Below are 13,805 nucleotides of genomic sequence, written 5' to 3'. Positions count from 1 at the left end.
TAAAGAGGCTCCATGTGGATTTCCACATTGACTCAGTGAGTTGTTGAGTCGTCTTCAGTGACGATCAGGAGCTGAATGATTCTCAGCTTTCCTCTCCTCACATTCAGCCTCTCTCTCTCTCTCTCTCTCTCTCTGCAGCTCTCTCACTCCTCTCTCTCTCTCTCTCTCTTTACCCAGGGTCTCTCTCCCTCGTACCGTATTGGCTCTCTCTCCGTCTTAAGCGTCTCTCGTTCTCTCACATTCATTGCATCCTTTCTCTCTTCTTTTTAGCTGAATTAAGTCCTGTTCTCTCTGTTCTGTGTCTCCACCTCACCCCTTAAGTCCACTGCACTCTCTGAACCTCTCCTGTATCTCCCTCTCTGTCTCTCCGGTCCAGTTCAACCCAAATCGAATGCACATTTTGACCAGATTTACAAAAAATGACACCGCATGTTTGTGTCTAATCACTACTGCTGGAGCAACTGCCTCATGATTGTGCTGTTGCAGGACACATGCAACAAAAATGTCTATTACTAGTCCGTCAATACTGAGTGAATGCAGTGTTGTTGGATGCTTTTACATCAATATATTAAAGGTTGAATATGGAGAATCAGCAGAACACCGCCATCTAGTGTCCTAAGATTGTAGTCGCAACAACAAAAAATAAGTCCAGCAGTCGGGTTGCCAGGTTGGTCAGACCCAGCCCAGTAGCCTCCAGGAGACCGGAGTCTGTTTGAGCCTGTTTGAACCCGTCCCCTCCAGAAAATCACAGCATCAAAACAAGGATTAGAGGAGTTTGACTGACAGTTAGAACCGCAGCTATTTGGGCGCGCGTTTTAATGGCTTTCTACGTGACCGGGGAACATCCGACCCTTTTCTGAAAACAGGGTCTGATGTTCCCTGGTCTGTTATTTATAATATGTCTATGTAGTCCCTAACACTACCCCCTAACCCTGACCATAACCGTAACCTCCAAATAAGCAGAGGGATGACCCCTGTGTTAGCTAGCTAGCTAATTATCACCGCATTTTCAAAACACACTGATGTTACACAGCTTGAAAGCTCGTACTGAGTAATAGTTGACATTAGCTGAGTATCAAAACTGTTATTTTAAACGTATACAGTTCCCTACCAACACTGCAACAACACTGCAATGTCCCGTATGTATGTATAGACTGCCGCGGGCGCCACTGTGCCCACATTCATAAAGCCGAAGAGGTGCACAATCTTGGATAAGTCATTGCCAGGAATGATTGTGTCCCTACTTTCATTCTCCGTGGTGTCAGCAGTACAGAGAGCAAGTAAGGAGGACGTGACAGTGTCCATGATAAACGCGGCAGGTCTTTACCGTGGGTTAGACTGCGCGGTGCAGGCACGTCATTATGGCAGCAAGTGCGGTGCAGTGAGTAAAGAGCAGAGGGATTTCTGGCAGGACAGTTGTTTATGAGTGTTATTTGGCAGCCTTCCGGTCGGCTCCGTGAGCAGCTGCTCCGTGAGCGATGCAATTCTTTTGGAATAAAGTAGCTGAAATTACATTAGGGATATAACTTCACCCACTCCACAATGGATGCAGTGGTTGGAGTTGCACTTAGACGGAGGGTTGTGCTGTTGTGGGTACAGGAGGGCGTGTCACAGGCTGACAGCTGCTCTGACTCATCGGGCTCATACAGTAGGACACCACTGGTTTCATTTTATCTTATATGAGAAGAGCAAAAATAAGAAAACAACGGTGAATCCCAGAAACCAACGATACGACAAAAGGTGTTAATGATTAACTCTTAACCCACAATGAGGATTTTGGTGAATCAATACTGTCAGTGATTCATTCATTCATTCATCTTCTGCCTCTTGTCCCTGTCGGGGTCGCGCGGGGCTGGAGCCGATCCCAGTTTCCTGAACAGGAGCGCCCGTGACGACGTCAACGCTTTTCTGAAAGGTTAAGAGATTTTGGGGCCTTCCTTATGTTCCCCAGGTCCTCACATTGGACCCTTGTTTGGGGGGAAGAAATGTTCCACTGTGGCATAAGCCTTCGTTGACTTAGTTCAGCATTTTGTTACGATTAGGGTCAGGGTTAGGGTCATGGTTAGAGGGTAGTGTTAGGGTCTACATAGGCTTATTAGCCGTGGAATTCGGCACTGATCGTGGAAAAAATAACAGATATAAAGGTATACTCCAGAGATTTTCATCTAGAAACACTCGGAGCAGCAGCACAAAATAGGCGCTCGGAAGAAAGACCTTTCTCTCTGCGGCCGCATGCGCTCTCTCCTCATTGGGAACAACTGAAAAACACTATGTTTACGCCATAATACGCACAAATATAAGAGAACACTTGCTTGTGCGTCGCTTCTTGCATTAATGGTGCGTTCCAGTTCTACTCCGAAAGTCGGGATTTACGATCGCCGAGTCGGAACTTTCAACTGGAACAGCGTCGATCCACACAACCCCTGAGTTGACATGTAAAGATGGCTGCTCCGGCTGCAAACAGTAAGAAGAAGCTCCTGTAACAATCCTAAGTTACCTTCTGTGGCGTAGTGTTTCCTCTTCATCCACCGTGCAGGTCGCAGAAGAGCCGCACATTTGTCCAGAAGTTGTTAATTTTCGGACAAGACAAGCGTGAGAGTAACTTTCGTATATGTAGCCATCTTGTTTCCTCTTTCGCTTTTGTCCGTTGGCTACTTCTTTCCGACATTGCGACTGAAACGATGATTACTCGGGTGTGACGTCATTCCGTCATTCAGCTTCGACCCCTGAGGTAAATGGGACGCAACGTGAGTCTAATGTAGAACCGCAGAAGAGGCTATAATGGGGTAATGTGAGGGCGTCCGTCCCCTGCCATTGGAAAATCATCCCTGTTGAGACAACACTGTCACAAATGAGCCTGTGTGTGTGTGTGTGTGTGTGTGTGTGTGTGTGTGTGTGTGCAGAGAGCGTGATCAGAGGATGTCATGTACCTGATGGTGGAGCTGCAGGTCATTTCCCAGACGGGGTCGTAGATGTCCACGGCGCCCTCTTCGGACACGGCGCTCTGGATGAGTACGCTGTACGGGAACAGCATTAACTTAATCCTGAAACACAGTACACAGTCATACTTATACTCAAGTAAAATGTTATTTCCAAAACAATTTCACCATGTAATTGTACTCGACTGACAATAAAGATATCAGGTGCAACTTTCTCTGTCTCCATAAAAACTGCTTTACACGAGGAGCCGAGGACGAACGCTTCCCTTCTTCATCTTCCTGACATGAATCCTGAAACCGTGTATTATTGCTTTTTTAAATTCAGTTTAGTGCGTATATGTATGTTCTCCCTCTGTGACGTTAAATAAATAAAAGTGTGACTCAGGCTGAGTGATTTGTCAGACTGAGTCTCTCTCATGCTCAGTCACAGGGGTAATTACTGTCTCCCCCGTTCACTCGCCGGGTCTCAGAGTGTCTCTTACGCTCTCCGTCGTTTACTGAATCTCCTTCTCTCTCTCTCTCTCTCTATCTGCGTCTCTTTCTCTCTCTCTGTCTTCTGAGTTGTCTCCACACATGCACCGCAAACCGCAACATATCCTAACATTACCTCCCGCGGAGCTGTACGAGAGAACGCAAATACCTGAATCAATCATTCGCATCCCGGCTGGGGCCCTTCTGTGTGGCGTTTGCGTGTTCTCCCCGTGTCTGTGTGGGTTTTCTCCGGGTTCTCCGGTTTCCTCCCACAGTCCAAAGACGTGCAGGTGTTCGGTTCATTGATGACTCTAAATCACCCGTAGGTGTGAATGGTTGTCTGTCTCTGTACGTCTCTATGTGTCCTGTGATAGACTGGCGTCCTGTCCAGGGTGGACCCCGCCTCACGCCCGATGTCAGCTGGGATCGGCTCCAGCACCCCCCGCGACCCCGACCCCGGGATAAGCGGTTGAAGATGAATGAATGAATGAATGAAATCATTAAAGGGAGTTCACCCTGCAGCTCCTGATTCCAGGTCTGACTCACACAGGGCTCTGCAACCCACAGCTCTTGGGCCGCATGCTGCTCTTCAGCCCCTTATCAGCGGCTCCCTGTAGCTTTCCCAAAAAATTATATAAACAGCGTGTAAATAACGTGGTTTTTTTTGCACAGTGGACAAAGGAAAACATTTGATCTTGGAGTGAAATATTAGGTGAAACTAAAATATGCGTCACATCCTCGGTGTATGGCCCAGCGTGTTTACCTGCAGGTGCTAATGTGGAGTTGGTGACCGGCCCTGCTGCTGGATAAACCCCCCCAAAAAAACATTAGCGAAGGAAAATAGTGTTTCGTGGACACATTAATATCCTTTCACATGATGGTGGCTCACCTGTATGTTTGATATGTGGTGAGAAATTAGCGAACAACCACACTTGTAGGACAGGCAACAATGACAGGTAACCGTAATTTTATATACAACTTTATCAGCTGTGACATTGAATCTGTTTTGCGGCTCCAGACAAATTGTATCTGGTGGAAGAGGAGGCAAAATGGCTCTTTGGTAGTAAAGGTCGCAGACAACCGGACTAACCCATAAGCCATGTGTGTATTCATGTGTGTATTCACGGAGAGCGAGTGCACGTATTGATGACGTTTTGGGTCAATCTTAGATGATAGATCCCACCCACTACACAGCGAATTTCAGCCTCTCCCATCAGGCCGTAGGTACAAAATGGCCGCCTGCAGAACTAAAAGATACAGAGGGGGTTACTTATTGACTGCACAGCATCTTAATGTATTTATATATGTATTACTTATCCTGGTTTAGCTGCGAGAATCTGTTAGGATGACTTTTATTCTGTATTTGATCCCCTGAAATATACACATATATGTATATATCAGAGATTTAACCATGTCTCTATGTCTGGAGCACTGTTGCCACTGTTACGTCAATGTCTTCTTGTTTTTTGTCAATGTCATCAATGTCGAGGGCGACTGTTGCTCAGAGAAAGAGTCGGTCGTCCTCCATTCGAGAGATTGGCGGTTCGATCCCCACCTCCCCCGGTCCACATGTCGAAGTGTTCTTGGGCAAGACACTGAACCACAAATTGCTCCTCGTGCTGCTCATGGGTGTGTAAATGTGGTGTGAATGGTTAGATTAGATGGTCTGTAGATGTCCACTGCATCAGTGTGAATGTGACAAACACTGTGAAAGCACCTTGAGTAGTCAGAAGACTAGAAAGGCGCTTTATAAGCACAAGTCCGTTTACCATTAATGATGTGTGTGTGTGTTTGTGTGTAAGCCACTGCCACTACCTACTCTTTTTACCTGCAACCAAATCTACCAATAAAAGTGACCTCACCTCATAAAAAGACTCATATTCTGTGCATTAATGGGGAGAACGTCTCTCATCAAAGAGACGGCGACAGATCGACAGTAACAGAGAACAAGAGCACAGGATCTAACACACACACACACACACACACACACTTTTAGCTTCCTGCCCCTTTTTTAATACTCTTCACTCTTGCAGACAGTGAGGATCGAGTCCAGACATGTTTTAAGAACAAACCCTTGACTGTAACTTTGTTGATTTTCATATATTTGGACTCCGTCTGAAGGATTACACGCTCTCATTTTTAAAAGGACTCCTTCAGCCTCCGGCACACACAGTCTCTTTCAAAGCCTCCGTCTCTCTCTGTTCCTGGAGAGCCGACGTTTTGTTTCCTTTCACCAGGATATAAACGGTCAAACCTGTTTCATTGTTACACTGACAGTCAATAATTGATCATCTCTCCTGTTTTCCAGGACGCTGTTGAGGACGTCGTCGTGACTCGCAACGTCCTTGAAACCGCAAACGCAAATATGCATTTTGCAAACAATTCACACGACATCTATGAGCATTTCCTGCCAGATTTTATGTTTGTACCATTAGAAAGAAGAAACACAGAATGACTCACAGTTGAATCAATACTCCGGCTGATTTACTGAAGCACCATTGCATTACAGTAATGAGGTGCACATAATAAAACTGCTCTAGAGCATCACAGTCTGATGCTGCAGGCGGCTACAGGGGGTCCAAAACTATTGTTTCATTAATCCCTTTTGTCTTCAGTCCTTCCACCATCTGAAAGTTTAGATCTGTATGATTCATTTCTATTAAAAAAGATCAAATCTACCGTATTCTCCGCACTATAAGTTGCACCTAAAAACCTTAAAATGTCTCAAAAGCCGACAGTGCGCCTTATAATCCGGTGCTCCTTATATATGGACCAATATTGAGCCACAACAGGTCTCCAACTACGGTGAGCAGCCGCCGACTCTATTTTCCCCCGTAGAAGAAGTAACGCGCGGTGCATGTTGAGATATACGACTGTGTGAAGCGTGCCGTTTCATTTCCATGTGTGTGTTTGTGTAAAGAGCCCAAAATGGCTCCTGTTAAGAGACACGCTTACGACGCAGAGTTTACACTCAAGGCGATTAGTCACGCAGTAGAACACGGGAATAGAGCAGCAGCCAGAGAGTTGAACATGAACCAATCAATGGTGCCGAAGTGGAGGAAGCAACAAGACGACCTGCGCCAAGTAAAGAAGAGTAAACAGAGTTTAGAGGGAACAGAGCGAGACGGCTGCAGCTGGAGGACAAACTCCAACAGTGGGTTGTTGAATAGAGAGCAGCGAGTAGAAGAGTCCGTACCATCACTATTCAACTGAAGGCAACAGAGCTAGCACGCCAACTTAACATCAATGAGTTTAGAGGCGGTCCTTAACGTAACCCCAGCCTCGACTGTAGCGTCTGTTCTATGCGCCTTATAGTGTGGTGCGCCTTATAGTGCGGAAAATACGGTAATTGGCGCTAAGAGCCCGCTGACGTCGTGCTGCCGGATGCCCAGGCTGCGTCGCTGGGCTCCTCTGGAGAGAAGGGGGGGCATCGGGAGAACCAGGACCAGAATCATTTATTGACATTATTTCCTTGACTCTGCAGCAAGGCAAGTTTATTTGTATAGCACATTTCCGCAACAAGGTTATTCAAAGTGCTTTACGTGATATTAATCATAAATGCTTTATTTTTGGATAGTGCACATTAATGAACATCGATCTTTGAACGTCTCTGTAAACATGCAGGATTATAGCAAAGCATCCATAATGAAGAAATAAAGAAATAAAATACAAATACAACAGACAGCAGAACATTAAAAAGCATTGGATAGAAACGCATTTAAAGACATTTAAATATAATTCAATTTTATTTTATTTATGGCACCGAATCACAACAAAAGTTATCCCAAGACCAAACTCTGTGACTTATAATTCATTTAAAATCCATAAAAACAAGAATAGCAAAGTCGAGCAATCGTTCAATTATAAAACATTAAAAGTTTAGGAAAGAAAAACGTAGAAAATGACATTTATATTTACATAGACTTGCATTTTCCAAGCATAGCTTGATTTGGCATCGCAAGCCACCCATGACTGGATCCCATAATTTGCTGGCTTGCTTTTTTTCTATCGCTGGTGAGATGAACAGGTAGAACGTAGGGATAATGTCATGGGCATGAGAAACGGCATACCTTGTGGGTCCTGGGGTCATCTTCATGACGTTCTGTTCTGCATACGCTCATACGCGTATGACAGGCATGGTCCTCATACGCTGCTGAGGACCGTGTCATCTTGCCAAGTCTCTCTTCCAGCTTCGGGGTTTTCTTCTTCTTCTGAAGGTGATTCCTCATGCTCTGGGTTGTATTCCTCCCCATCTTCTTCTTCTGGTACATCCTCCACTTCCTCTTCTGAATCACAGTTGTCTCGCTCTAGAGCCTCTTCAGCGTTGTAACGCACACTCACGGCTTCAGCACAGACAGAGTTCGGGGCCCTGTCGTCTGCAGCACCTTTATAATCTCTGCAGTCTGCGATAACACCTGTGCGTTGTTTACGTCTGCTACTGTCTCGTTCACGTCTGCTACTCATTGATCTGAGACTGATCAAAGGCACAGCGGTCCGCGAGAAGACCACGTCATTTGTCTCGTTTACGTCTGCTACTGTCTTGTTACGTCTGCTACTGTCTCGTTCACGTCTGCTACTCACTGATCTGAGACTGATCAAAGGCACAGCCGTCCGTGAGAAGACCACATGATCTGTCTTGTTTACGTCTGCGACTGATTAAAACAACTCAAACATTGTAACATTCAGTGGTTTGTAAATAACTCTGTGACCTTGAGTTCAACTCTTTGTGCCTCACGGGTCATTTTGACCCCAGGACGACCTTTGTACCTTTTTTTGTACAGCGTACATGGAAATGTGAATAAAAGCAACATTTCACTTTTTCTACTGTTGTTTAACAGTTCAAGTTAAAAAAATATCATTTAGGGGATTTTTTGTTTTGGTTTTCAACACAGTGGCGAAGACAACAGGAGGGTTAAGGTGTCAGTGAAAATGCTGAGGACACACACACACACACACACACACACACGCGCACACACACACACAAGCACACACTCACGCATGCACACACACACACACGCACGCGCACTCACACACACGCACTTACACAGATACGCGCAAGCACGCACACAAGCACGCAAACACGCACTTACACACAAACCAGACACACACGCACGCACGCACTCACATGCACGCACAAACACACACAAGCACGCAAACACGCACACCCACACACGCACACACTCACACACACGCACACACTCACGAATGCACACCCACAAACACACACACACACACACACCTACACACACGCACACACTCACACATGCACACACACACGCACACACACGCACTCACACACGCACGCACACACACACACACATGCAAACACACCACACGCACACACACACACACACACACACACACACACACACACACAGTGGGTACAGTACGTTTGTATGCGTTGGCAAACTTTTGCTCGCTCCCTGAACCTGACGGAGTTTTTGAGCTCAGCTGCAGAGAAACTGTTTTTGTAATATCGACCCGACATATTAATTTTGTTTGCACTGTTTCTCATTAACACGGATTCAGACTTTATTCAAACGCTGCTGAATCGGTGCAGTGTCTCCTGTTAAAGAGGCGATTTAACGAGTTCTCATAAACGCTGGAGAGTGAACGGTAAATGTTGTTGTGGGATGTTAAAATATAGTTTTAATAAACAACAAATGACGAGTCTGTGTCCTGCACTGAAGCGTTGTGTGTGTGTAGGGTTGTTGAGCTGTGCAGGTTTCCTGGGGTCTGTGCTGAACCACACATGAATAACTTTTCTGTTTGATGGTTCGATATGCAGCCACGGGCAGCGGCTCGATGCCTGCAGGCGAACTTTACCGCTCAGCTCATGTGTCCTGAATCCTCAAAACCAATCACCTGAGCTCATCAGGAGGACAGTTGTTTGATGAAAGGCTCGACGCTGCAGTCACACCGCGGAGCGACGTTCCCCAGAAACAGCTGGAGGTCGCTGACGACTCACAGCACCGACCGTTAACACACTCGCTGTGTTCTCCCTCCTCTGTCTGCTTTCCTCTGGTGTTTTATCCAATAGAAGTTTTTCAAACGGGAAAATAAATCCCTGCGAGCTAACACACTCGTTAGCTTAGCTCGGTAGCTAACTGGACGATAAGTTCATTCATTCATTAATTCATCTTCAGCCTCTCGGGGGGGGGCAGTAGCTCAGTCGATAGGTGACTTGGCTGGGAACCGTAGGGTCTGCTGGTTCAAGTCCCTGTGTGGACCATGTATGGAGCATGGACTGGTGGCTGGAGAGGTGCCAGTTCATCTGGGCACTGCCCAACTGCTCGGGGCGCCGGTCACTGGCAGCCCCCTCGCTCTAACATCTCTCCTTAATTGCATGTATAGAGGTGTGTGTATTTCGGGCCTGTGTGTGTGTGTGTGTGTGTGTGTGTGTGTAACATGATTAATAATAAGAGTGAAAATTTCCCCGTTGATGGATAAATAAAGTAATTCTTCTTCTTCTTCTTCTTGTCCCTGTCGCTGATCCCATCTGACATCGGGCGTGAGGCGGGGTCCACCCTGGACAGGACGCCAGTCTATCACAGGACACATAGAGACAAACAGAGACAGACAACCATTCACACTAGTCTAGCTTAGTGGAAATAACGTTGTTGTTGTTTTTTTTTTTTATCCCTTCCCCTTCTCCTCCATCCGCGTTGCTCCTTGTCTTTTGCCAGGTAGCATCAGAGTTACTCCGGTTGTTCCACTGTCTAGGGCTTTTATTGTGAAAGGTTGGTAGAAGGTAGCGAAGGTCTAATGCTGCTGCTGACGATGTGGAAGGAATTGCCGTCATGGTTCAGACTACAAAGCCTCCGTCCACAGGCACAACTCAACTGCTTCCATTGAGAGACGTCATCCTCCTGAGAGATCGTACCCGGGGGTCGACAGAGAGCGAGGCTTACAGGGAACCAATCTCAACACTGGTGCTGTCGTTATTCTATAGCCATTACATTGTGCAATCAACATTTACGTCATAATAACAAGTTCAACAAGAAAAGTGATCTATTGCCACTTTAATGGGTGTGTTTGCCTTCATTATACTGTATGTGTGTGTGAGGCTTCAGTGTAAGCAGAGGTAATACCCCCAAGAACAAACACATTCCCTCTCACACACACACACACACACACACACACACACACACACACACACACACACACACACACTCTCTGTCACAGTTAGAAGATGAGTTAACAAACAGCAGGACCTGTTAACACTGAGCTGACACCACCAAAGTCCATAATGCGTCCCGAGCCACAGTGACGGCACTGATCCGCTCGGCTGTCGTCTCACCGTCACTAAACTCACCTGCGGCTCCACGAGGAGCAGCAGATGGAGGTGAAGCCCGAGGGAACTGATCAAAGAGCGACCGAAAGATCAGCTGTGTTTGTCCAAACTCACAGAACACATTCAGTGTGTGGACACAGATGACTCAGAGGAGGAATCCCGTTTTCCTCCGCGTCCAAGTCGCAGAATGAATCATCACAAAGGATTTTGATGATTTCCATCGCTGCGTTATTTCACCTTGTCTTGCACCTTATTCGTAACATAAGTCTGGTTATTTCTTTTTGGCTCCAACAGATGTCAGATTTGAGTTTTGTCACATGTGGCATGGATGAATCCAATCAGCATACCAGAATAAACTGCGTCACAGCGGTCTTGAACAGGTGTCACTGTGTGTGGTGAATATTTACCAAAACATATTCAGGCATAAACAGACCAAACATGAGCGCTGCAGCATGGTCTGGCTGGCTCTTTATGTCATTTTAGGTCCCTTTCACTAACAAGACCACACCACTCTACGATATTGGAGAAGTTTAATTGGAATAGCCGGGGAATGCAAGAAGGTGGGGTGAGGGTGCGTTTAGGTGGGATAGGGGGGGCGGGGGGGGGGGTGATGAGGGTCGATCGCCAGGGATGAAGGACGTGGGACGCTCATCGGGGTTAGGCCTTTGTAATAAGACAGCAGCTCACTAGTCCACACTACAAGAGGCTTCTGGACATGAACCCGGGGGGGTTTGATGAAGCAGCACACATCAAAGCCTAACCCCACTCTGAGCCACACTCCCGGGGCAGGTGTGACATCATACACTCCTGAACATCGATCGTCGGGGATGAAGGCCCGGGGTCGATCGTTAGGGATGAAGAACGTGGGTCGATGGTCGGGGATGAAGGACGTGGGTCGATCGTCAGGGATGAAGGACTTGGGTCGATCGTCGGGGATGAAGGCCGGGGGTCAAACGTCGGGGATGAAGAACGTGGGTCGAACGTCGGGGATGAAGAACGTGGGTCGAACGTCGGGGATGAAGGACGTGGGTCAATCGCCGAGGATGAAGGACGTAGTTCGATCGTCGGGGATGAAGAACTTGGGTCGATCGTCGGGGATGGAGGACGTGGGTCGAACGTCGGGGATAAAGGACGTAGGTCGATCGCCGAGGATGAAGGACGTAGTTCGATCGTCGGGGATGAAGAACTTGGGTCGATCGTCTGGGATGAATGACGTGGGTCTATCGTCGGGGATGAAGGTCGTGGGTCGATCGTCGGGGATGAAGGCCGGGGGTCGATCGTCGGGGATGAAGGACGTGGATCGATCGTCGGGGATGAAGGCCGGGAGGTCGATCGTCCGGGATGAAGGACGTGGGTCGATCGTAGGGGATGAAGGACGTGGGTCGATGGCCGGGGATGAAGGACGTGGGTCGATGGCCGGGGATGAAGGACGTGCGTCGATCATCGGGGATGAAGAACGTGGGTCAACCGTCGAGGATGAAGGCTGGGAGTCGACCGTCTTTGCAGTCATCTTGCGTCCCTCTGTGGGGGTTTTGCGTCCACTTTTCGTTGTTTTGCACCTTTTTTGTTGTGTTTTTGCATTTCTTTGTGGTCATATTGAGTCATTTATGTTTTTTTGGTTCTTTAAGTGTCTATTTTAAGTTATTTTGCATCTCTTTGCAATACGTTTGGGTCAGTTTGTGGTCGTTTTGCATCTACTGTTTGTCATTGTACCTGTCTTTGCAGTCATTTTGCACCCCTCTGTGGGGCTTTGCATCCACGTTTAGTTGTTTTGCACCTTTTTGTGGTGTTTTTGCATTTCTCTGTGGTCATTTTGAGTCAATTGTAGATGGTCTGTGTATATAACTTTAGGTCTCTTTGTCTCGTTTTGGCACGTGAGCTTCATCGAGCAGTGCTCAGGATTTAAACCTGCACTGCACATCCGGTGAGCAAGATTGGAACATGGTGTAAATGTAAAATGGGTGGTTTTCTTTGACTTTATCTGATTAGGTGAGTAAAAATTGTCACGATCAGCTTATTTTGTGAGAAAATCGTGCGTCTTCTATCTACTTGCTGAAGACCTCGTCCCCGTAACACCCGGGGTGTTTCGTGGTAAAGTACATACGTGTCCACTGTGCTGGATGTATCAGTATAATTATCCTCACCATTAACATGACACGGTACTTCCAACATCATGTTTCACATCAGTAATCAGTTCTCTTTTACTTTGTGAGAGAATTTAATTAAAGCAGAAATGAAAAGAAGCCGTGCGATGGAGCGATGGGACACTTGTACTCGATATTGTTTCTTTCTGCTCGAGAGAGAAATTGGGACGCAGGTTCACTCGTGTTCCTGTTCCTCCTTTATACCACATCATGTTTCATAATTATATTTGTGCCTGAGTGGTTTTATTCTATGTTTTAATTAGGCCGGCATGTTGATGGGCTGTCTGAATGAGCTTTGTTAACAACGAGGAACCAAATGAGAAACAAAAAGAAGCAGCAAATCCGAGTGTGAAGCTGCGCAGCAACCGCCCTGACAACCGCCCTGACAACCGCCCTGACAACCGCCTACCTTCAACAGTGTTTCCTTAAAAAGCAAAGTGTTTTTAAAAAGCTCTTAGGCCGCACATGAAGGACATCTCCGTGCAGCGGCAAGAGAAAGCGCCGTTAGGAAGGAGGGATAAAGAGAATCACAGTGCAGCGTGGTGCATTTCAGACGGCGGCCCTCGGTGACCAGCAGCTGCGGCAGGAGACGGTGAAAAAGACAGTGAAGTTCAGCTGTTGGAGCTTTGGACACTGGAGAGACACCAGGAGTTAATGTTATCAGGTTAAATCACATGAATCTCAGACGCATGTTAATAACCTGACTCCTCCAGATGGATGTCTTTTCACCGTATCCGTCTGGAAACTTAGCAGCCAGTCGTTTTACCGTTTTGTTTTAATGCATGATTAATAATGTGAGGGGGGAGGGGGGGGGGGGTACGCAGACACGGGGAGAACATGCAAACTCCACACAGAAGGGCCCCAGCCGGGATTTGAACCAGGAAACCTCTCGCTGTGAGGCGACAGTGCTAACCAACACACAACCACCAAAGTTTTTCCCCCATTTATGACATCAGC

The sequence above is a fragment of the Echiichthys vipera genome, assembly GCF_963691815.1.
Source record: "Echiichthys vipera genome assembly, chromosome: 10".
Classification (NCBI taxonomy): domain Eukaryota; kingdom Metazoa; phylum Chordata; class Actinopteri; order Perciformes; family Trachinidae; genus Echiichthys; species Echiichthys vipera.
Note: the sequence above shows the minus strand (reverse complement) of the source record.